The sequence below is a fragment of the Aptenodytes forsteri genome, unplaced genomic scaffold, assembly GCF_000699145.1.
Source record: "Aptenodytes forsteri isolate BGI_AS27 unplaced genomic scaffold, ASM69914v1 Scaffold54, whole genome shotgun sequence".
NCBI lineage: Eukaryota > Metazoa > Chordata > Aves > Sphenisciformes > Spheniscidae > Aptenodytes > Aptenodytes forsteri.
This window is the reverse complement of record NW_008796044.1, coordinates 5,590,075-5,600,231: the sequence shown is the minus strand read 5'-3', so window position 1 is coordinate 5,600,231 and position 10,157 is coordinate 5,590,075. Positions and strand designations below refer to the sequence as shown.

The window sequence follows — 10,157 nt, the reverse complement described above, 5'->3', positions numbered from 1 at the left end:
CTGAGAAGTCCTTGACTAGTGTAAGCACTGCTTAGTAACAACTAAAACATGGGTGTGTTATCAACATTATTCTCATCCTAAATCCAAAACACAGCACTGTACCAGCTCCTGGGAAGGAAATTAACTCTATCCCTGCCGCAACCAGGACACTAACATAATAGCAAGTCATAGCTACTGTAATTCAAAAACATTTCCAGCAACAGAGGAGAAGGTAAAGGATGTGTTGGGAGCCTTTCGTAGGTTAATTCATTACATGAAAGATCTCTGTTCCTGGTCCTCTGCAACCTGAATACTTCCACTCACAACCACCATAGGCTAATAAACTATCTAGAATAGAGGTTCACTGGCTACTATGCAGCAAAGAATTCAAAACTCATGACCACAGGAAGGAGATATTCAAAAACAGCAATCAGGACACTCAACTGCGAAGGAAAATTCTGGCTTTTAATCCATTTTCACAGAGTTGCTTAGTTAATGGAAATGCCTATTCATTAAAGAAGAAAGAAAAAATAGTCCAGAGAGGAGGCACAGGAACAAGGACTTTCCACTTCAAGCAGCTGGATTTTTTTAATATGCATTCATTAGTGCAATTTAATATACCACCTCTGTCCAGGCCAAACTTCCTGTAATTTTTTCTTCTACTTGTTCAAAATTTATAGAGTTGAATGTGTCTTTCAGCATAATCACAATGAATCAGTGGTTTGTCTATAGGAAAAATCAGTGGAAATACTCTGAACTGCTGTATCTGCTATAACAGCACATACTTGAAATGCAAAAATGCATCTCAGAAGGGTTGCTTTCTTTTCTCCATGTAGTTAAATTCTTATTACTTGAAAACTAACAAATGAATCCCTCTGTCAGTATTTACAGAATAAAAATTAATAGGATTTAACCTTGATGGAGATATGCAAAAAGCAGCTCAAGAGAGACAGAAATAGCACAGTCCCCTTGTTCTTTAAGTCTGGGGACATGGAAGAGCTCACACTCAAAATGCTTTATCTGGCCTGTGATAGCCTACGTTAAATATGATCTACAAATTCTATATCCAGTTGCATACATGTCAACCTCCTCAATGTTAAATGTCTTTTTGTATTTAGAACAGAAATTTTAGTTTTGATTGGGAAGTATTTACATACCTATTTGCCAAACTCATACAAAACGCACACATGCAATAGATGTGATTCCAAGTCTGGGAGAATCTTTGCATCAATTAGCTAATTTGAAAATACTTAGCCAGACAACTTGCATGCAAGGATCTTCATAGGCAAAACCTATAAAGTGAGAGCACTGCTACTTCACAACCTGGCCTTCAGACAGGTAAAACTATAACTGCAAATATGCCCACTCTGTCGCTATTCCTACAAGGCTTGTGTTATACTAGCCATTATACATCCATTGTACATAGCACTGTTGTCAAGAAATGTGAGCGGGGTGGGAAACCCTGTAGAAGCATAGTAAGAATAATTACAATAAAGCACAAAAGCTGCTTCTGTCCTGTTTATCTTTTTGTCAACCCACAGTATGTCTACAATTTTAATGTAATTATGCAAGTTCATTTATTTTTAAATTACAGATTGCATCCACCCATAGTAGCCAATTTTTCCATATTAATAACTCAAAGATATTTGACTATTTCTAAAGTTCTTAACTCTAAAGATGCTATCTTCCATTACCTTAAAAGAAGCATTTCAAAAATTACCTCATGGATGAGCACCCTCCTTTGAAATGAAGAGACTAAATCTTGCTTACCTAATTCATACAAGCACTAGCAGAGACCTATAGCACTAACAACTAAAAGCCTAGAAGGAATCTTGATTACTTCTAGAAAAATAAAAGAATTATTACTATGCAAGACTGTACTTCAACACCGTTGAATACCATAGACCTTGCAGAGGGCTGCATGGGATATGAAGATTAAAAAAGGGAGGGAGGAATTATAAGGATTTAGTCATGGTGCACTGACAGACTTTAGAGTCACTAAGAAGCACAAATACGACCATTGGAACAGCTTAAACTTGTAACAAGTTTGTAGAGCACAACATAAAAATCTTTCATTCTACTGCATGGCTCATCTATAAAGATTTTATGTGATTTTCAATAGAGAAGTTATGAAATAAAGCAGCCTATAGTAGGAGCTAACAAAGTACACTTCATGTTCATTCCCACACTTTAGCGCCAAGACACTGCCCATAAAACATATTAAAGATAAATATATCTTTTCTTCTATGGCAGGAGCCAGATTACTTAAATATTTATAGGTCAAGGCTTTCTAAAAACAAGGAGGCAATAATTATTAATTCAGTTGTACAAATCACCTCCAAGGCAATCTTTTTAAATTACTGACAACCATCCCCTGGTCTGCCGAAGTCAGCAATCACTTTGAAAAAATCACCACCACCAATGAAACAAGAAGATTTTCTACTGATTAAAGTTTTGCAACACTGTTTTGCACACCAAAAGTGCAATCCAATTAACAAACCATTTATATTGGACCTTAAAAAGAAATAACAAGAATTATGCCATGCTTCTAGATATATATAATATAGATACACATAATAAATATAAATATACATAATATGTTTCTGTTTCTGAGCTAGCTTATAAAAGTAGTTACAAACTCACTATATTCCTGCATATATGTTCTACAGAAATCATTTCACACTGTGGCTACATATGTTCTAGCAAAACCAACATGAAAACTTCAATCCACATGTAGCATACCAATAAGAATACTTGCTTTAGAATACTTGCTTTGGTCCCCAAGAATAAGCCTTTTACTTGAACACGGGAGCTCTTATTTATTTTTACATACCTTAAAGCTAAGAAAGGAAAACACGTCAATTAGAAATATGTAGTAACAAGAAATAGAAATCCATACTAATATAATTTACTTCAGTTCGAAAATAAAGGTCTTGTGATGTTATCCCAGACAATAACTGAAGGAACAGGTGAAACAGCTTTCAGTAAAAAAAGTTCTTACTTCTAAGATATACATCACCTGCTCTGCATTCACAGGAGTCTCTGTAGACACTTCAGTTTGAGTCAGTAGTGTACAAGCACAATAATTCAGCGAGAGCCAAATTCAAACTGTCTGCTGAGAAATGCAATTTTGTGTGAAGAAGCATATGTATCTATGACACAGGGGAAACAATAAAACCAACGGTCTCTAGCAGCAGGAAGTATTTAGGATTAGGGAAACAACACCTTCCCACTATTTCTAATATTTCCTTTTCAATGCATTTTCAGTCCCGTCCTCTCATTATTCTCGCTATGGATCATGTACAACAACATGTACAACCAGAATGGATCGACAAAAGAAGACACTGCTGATGGGAACCATTTTCCTCACCTCTTTCTATACCAGTATATATAGGACACTTTCTCCTGTTTTACGATTATCTCTCTCTTCATTTTTCTTTACCAGGACTTTTCCCCTGAGTTTTCTGGTTTGGAACAGCTCCACCCTATTTCCTTACCACTTAACCCCCATTTCTTTTTATATCACAAGCCATCTCTTCCTTTTTCACGCAAAGATAACTGCTGCTACTTGAGAGGTAGCCACACAGCTCCCGTTGTTTTCATAATCTAAGCCTATGTCTCTTGAGCTTCGTTCATCTCCCCTACTGAAAATACCTCGAGAAAACATGAGAGATTTTAAGAAAACCAGTAGTGGGTCTCTATTATCAAAAGCAACTGAAAGTCAGAGGTCTATCAGCGAATTACAGCTGTGCCTGTACTTTTTCAGGCTGAGAATATCCTGATCTATGAGTATGATACTTACTATTTTATGCAACTTTGGCATATCTCGAATATAGACGTGAAATAGAATATTAGAAAAGCTGCTTTTTTTTTTTCCTAGAGCTTTGAAGTTATTAGGTTCTGTTGTGTAAAACTTGGCATACACTAATAAGTAAAAGATGCTATCTTCCATTACCTTAAAAGAAGCATTTCAAAAATTACCTCATGGATGAGCACCCTCCTTTGAAATGAAGAGACTAAATCTTGCTTACCTAATTCATACAAGCACTAGCAGAGACCTATAGCACTAACAACTAAAAGCCTAGAAGGAATCTGGATTACTTCTAGAAAAATAAAAGAATTATTACTATGCAAGACTGTACTTCAACACCGTTGAATACCATAGACCTTGCAGAGGGCTGCATGGGATATGAAGATTAAAAAAGGGAGGGAGGAATTATAAGGATTTAGTCATGGTGCACTGACAGACTTTAGAGTCACTAAGAAGCACAAATACGACCATTGGAACAGCTTAAACTTGTAACAAGTTTGTAGAGCACAACATAAAAATCTTTCATTCTACTGCATGGCTCATCTATAAAGATTTTATGTGATTTTCAATAGAGAAGTTATGAAATAAAGCAGCCTATAGTAGGAGCTAACAAAGTACACTTCATGTTCATTCCCACACTTTAGCGCCAAGACACTGCCCATAAAACATATTAAAGATAAATATATCTTTTCTTCTATGGCAGGAGCCAGATTACTTAAATATTTATAGGTCAAGGCTTTCTAAAAACAAGGAGGCAATAATTATTAATTCAGTTGTACAAATCACCTCCAAGGCAATCTTTTTAAATTACTGACAACCATCCCCTGGTCTGCCGAAGTCAGCAATCACTTTGAAAAAATCACCACCACCAATGAAACAAGAAGATTTTCTACTGATTAAAGTTTTGCAACACTGTTTTGCACACCAAAAGTGCAATCCAATTAACAAACCATTTATATTGGACCTTAAAAAGAAATAACAAGAATTATGCCATGCTTCTAGATATATATAATATAGATACACATAATAAATATAAATATACATAATATGTTACTGTTTCTGAGCTAGCTTATAAAAGTAGTTACAAACTCACTATATTCCTGCATATATGTTCTACAGAAATCATTTCACACTGTGGCTACATATGTTCTAGCAAAACCAACATGAAAACTTCAATCCACATGTAGCATACCAATAAGAATACTTGCTACTTGCTACTTGCTTTGGTCCCCAAGAATAAGCCTTTTACTTGAACACGGGAGCTCTTTTTACATACTACATACCTTAAAGCTAAGAAAGGAAAACACGTCAATTAGAAATATGTAGTAACAAGAAATAGAAATCCATACTAATATAATTTACTTCAGTTCGAAAATAAAGGTCTTGTGATGTTATCCCAGACAATAACTGAAGGAACAGGTGAAACAGCTTTCAGTAAAAAAAGTTCTTACTTCTAAGATATACATCACCTGCTCTGCATTCACAGGAGTCTCTGTAGACACTTCAGTTTGAGTCAGTAGTGTACAAGCACAATAATTCAGCGAGAGCCAAATTCAAACTGTCTGCTGAGAAATGCAATTTTGTGTGAAGAAGCATATGTATCTATGACACAGGGGAAACAATAAAACCAACGGTCTCTAGCAGCAGGAAGTATTTAGGATTAGGGAAACAACACCTTCCCACTATTTCTAATATTTCCTTTTCAATGCATTTTCAGTCCCGTCCTCTCCTTATTCTCGCTATGGATCATGTACAACAACATGTACAACCAGAATGGATCGACAAAAGACGACACTGCTGATGGGAACCATTTTCCTCACCTCTTTCTATACCAGTATATATAGGACACTTTCTCCTGTTTTACGATTATCTCTCTCTTCATTTTTCTTTACCAGGACTTTTCCCCTGAGTTTTCTGGTTTGGAACAGCTCCACCCTATTTCCTTACCACTTAACCCCCATTTCTTTTTATATCACAAGCCATCTCTTCCTTTTTCACGCAAAGATAACTGCTGCTACTTGAGAGGTAGCCACACAGCTCCCGTTGTTTTCATAATCTAAGCCTATGTCTCTTGAGCTTCGTTCATCTCCCCTACTGAAAATACCTCGAGAAAACATGAGAGATTTTAAGAAAACCAGTAGTGGGTCTCTATTATCAAAAGCAACTGAAAGTCAGAGGTCTATCAGCGAATTACAGCTGTGCCTGTACTTTTTCAGGCTGAGAATATCCTGATCTATGAGTATGATACTTACTATTTTATGCAACTTTGGCATATCTCGAATATAGACGTGAAATAGAATATTAGAAAAGCTGCTTTTTTTTTTTCCTAGAGCTTTGAAGTTATTAGGTTCTGTTGTGTAAAACTTGGCATACACTAATAAGTAAACCTTTCCCTGACAGAAGATAACAGCTCCTTTGTTTCTCCAACTCCCACTTGATGGAAGGATTATGCACTCAATCAACCCTAATGGCTCCCACTAAGACAAACCAATCTATTGTAACTATTTAACTCCATGTACACATAGTCCACATGCTAAAATCTGTACATACTTTAAATTAAATAAACTGTTCAGATTCCTCTCTGCAGACCCCCAGTGACCCACAGTATGAATAGTTATATTTAATTAAATATACAACCAATTACCTCAAAAAGTGTATATTTTCTGGCTAAAAAATATATCCATGGAACATTTCTCTCTCTTTTCAAGACATCCTGTACTAGAATCCCAGAATAGCTACAGACCAAGGAAGGGGGGGGAAAAAAAGGGAAAAAAAAAAAAAAAAGAAAGAAAATGTTGACCTATTTAATAGGTTATAAGCCAAGACACATGACTGACATTATCCATAGAAATCCTCATGTCTTATCTAGATAGATCAAATGTACAACATGTTATGCAGAATCTTCAGTGGTGTCTAGGGAAGAAAATTTATTTCTGTACTTCTTAATGAACCTGTACCAATTTTTTAAAATACTTTATGAGGGAACTGTTGGGAGGAAAGGGGGGAAAATTAGAATGGAGAACAGTATTAGCTGCTGTGTTGTCAAGGGGTCTACTCTAATAATTAACTAAGGAGATGAAAATGTGAAAATGTGACATCCCAGCTAGCACTGGTTATTTAAAAAAGAAAAAAAAAAAAAGAAAAAAGACTATTAAGCTCTCTGGAGATATTTTTACAATGAGTAGTTAGTATTAAGGAAAAGGAAGGTAGGAAGAAAATTCAAGTACCATAAGAAACACCTGGAAACTATTTTGAGAACATTGCATTAGACTCACTGCAATACAGCTAATCTTATGTAAGATCAAATTCATTAGCCCAGGAAAACCATTTTAGTAGCTTTCATACCTCTCCATGTTTGTTTTCCACTGTTACCCGAATAAAAGAAACCTTAAGAAAGTCTACAGTATAACCAGCATAAAGCACACCCTCAACAATACTGCAGGGCCTGGTCCAGAGAGGTGAGTGGAAGTAGCCATAATCATTATTGTATTGCATAAAATCACTACCTGATGTATATTATTTCTTTGCAAAATAAAAGAAAAAAAAAAAGAAGTCCAAATATTCATTACACTTGTCAACAACCACATACGCCTGAAGCTCTCACTTTTCTCATGCGCATTCATTGCATTGCCCAGAGCTGGAAAGAATTATGTTCACAAGTACCAGTACTTAGAAACCATTTTTGAAAACTAAGATATATGCCAGTTTAAGTTTCTGACTACAAAAGGTTAAACAGCTTACAGTGTCAACCCTGTGGTATACAAGAAATATTTGGTAGGCAGCTGTAAAGCCTGTTACACTATGAGTTTATGATGTGAAGTATTTATCACCCTTAAGAATTCAAAGTCAACAATAATATTCCTGAACATCCTAAACACACATTTACTTTCTATAACGGTGACTTTAAATTCTCCTGTTCAACAAAGTAAAAACTTTATGATTTACTTCATGAGACTGGAGACAAGCCTTGTGCCTGCAGAGCTGCACAAATGCATATGGCAGATGGAATATGTCAAGACTAGAAGAGAAATGTAAGGACAATAATTTTAAAGTAAGTTAACATTGGAATTAACAGAAATGATGTCAAGCTAAGTAACTATGATTGTTTAGCCTTCCTGCCAAAGCAAAAGTTTGATCCCATTAATGTTAATTACATGACCCCAGGCAATGATTTGCCTTTATCTCAAGTCAGTGGTGTTTGCCATGACTACAGGAAAAGCAACAGCAAGCCCATGGCTCAGAAAATAGGTCCATAAATCCAGAAGATTCTTTCTGTGTCTCTCATTATCTCAGAAGTTTTGCATCAGCTAGCATTCAATGGTATTGGTCCTGGTTTCTACCCCAAATTTTGGTGACTTTGCAAGGAAAAAGTTGAGGCCTTGGATACCAAATATTTTGTTGTCCGCTTGCATGTGTCACTTCTCATTCATTTAAGGCCTATCAGGGTATATTAGTACTTGTTATGCTATACAGATCATTGTAAAGTGAACTGTTACATTTTTCAGTTAAGCAGATTAAGAAAATAGTCTTGGTTTGAAATCTCTTCTGAAGCTGTAAATGAAAAAAAAAATATGTAAAATGAATGCCTGGTTTTAAGAAATAGGTAGCTTCTTAGAATAAAATAAGCCCAGAGCTCGAATGCTTTAGGCAAATGTGTGGGACAAAATTGCCTATACATTTCCTGCCCCCTGCCCCGACCCCCTGGAGTTGTGCAGATAGTCTGAAAAGACTTTTCTCACAAAGGTCAAACACTTCATTATAGAAACACAATAAACTGACTACAGAAAACTAAAAATGATACAGACTAACTATAAAACAGAGTAAGTGTCAGATCACAGTATTCTGATATGCTATCACCTTTGATCGGGAGACCAAATTTCTAGAAATCATTGAAAGAAGCAAAGAAAAGAAGATCCAGAACAATCTTCACAATCATTTCTTTTCACAAGAAAAGAAAACATTTGGCACTACCTTCCAGCTTTGAAGACGTGCGGATATGACACTGACCTAGCAGATCGCAGTTCCAGCAAGAAAACCCTCATCATTCCCACACTGCTCATGGCCCTCCATACGTTCATCTCCCTCCTACCCATAGTTCTTTCAATGAAAAGCAAGTGGTTTGAAAAGCAAGTGGTTTAAAATACAATGCCATTTTCTTTCTTTGCACTTAAAGCTCCTGAAGGTAGAATACTAAATCACAAATTTAGTGAAACGAAGTTTGGAAGCCCATTTCATCCACTCAGAAATATTTCACAAGTAATGTTGCTCGGGGCGAAATTATTCGGAGTTTTCCTGGTATCTTGAAAAAGAGCAGTCCCAGGCTCCCTGTCACCAAGACCTCCCAGCCTCACAGTACAACCACCAGTAATGTTATCCTCAAATTGGGCCAAGGGCTATATTTTACATTATGGAAAAACTGCTGTACATCACACAATGCATCGTTTGAGAACAAGTGTTTGCCAGTTCATTCAGTGCAACACGTCTGAGAACCCAAACATGCCACTGAAAAATTAAACAAACTATTTTAGTAGTAGAATGATATTAACACAACTGATAACTTTCAAAATATTATTTTCAAATGCATCATTACAGCTACAGCAGTATCCCTAAAATCACATTTGTATTTAAAAACTGTTTCCTTACAACTTCTTCAAGAATAACGGAAAGTTTGTTTCAAGCAATAAACTTCTATCACTAGTAACAAATGTTTCACGAAAACACATTTGTTTTGTATCAGTTGCTGCAACCAAGCTTCAGTGTCTTCATTTTGTCCTTCTTGTATAAACCCTTAAGAGTATTAGGCCAAATTCTGTGTCCTTAACCAAGTAAGATGTAAGTTAAGATAAAAAAAACTTCAAAACTCGACCCCAAGCATTTCCGAATAAGAAAAGTAGACGTTAGAAAAGTTTAATCTAAACCAAGAACAGCTTCTTCCGCAGTATGAATCTGAGACTCCTCCAGTTTTCTCCACACTTCATTAGTCTCCCAGGTAATGAAAGCGAAACATAGAAAGTGTTGAGCTATTAAGCTATGCACATTCAGCATTTGAGCACTGTCAGTTCAAACTATTTAGATAAGAGAGACAAACGTCTTGAAAAATTAAACTGGTGAAGTCATCGACTCGGTCATGACCATCCAAAATAGTGTCAGGCTACAAAATATTGGTAAGCTTTGGATATACACAGAAGTAAAAACCCCCTTTTTTTTTTTTTTTTTTAATCGAAAGTGCAGCGCTAAGACAAAACGGCAAATTATTTTTTTTAACGTCACAAAAAAAATTAAACCAAGAAAGGCGTAAAAACGGGTTCGCCATTAAAACCTCGACTTCGTTTCCCCACGAACCCGAGGAGGTGGAGCCGGCGGGGCG

At 36.1% G+C, this 10,157-nt stretch overlaps 1 protein-coding gene across 3 annotated transcripts in view; it reads right to left on the bottom strand.

The window, feature by feature from the left end:
- GABRB2 (gamma-aminobutyric acid type A receptor beta2 subunit) overlaps positions 1 to 10,157 on the bottom strand; it is a 180,857-nt gene that overhangs the window by 167,958 nt on the left and 2,742 nt on the right. The window lies entirely within an intron of this gene.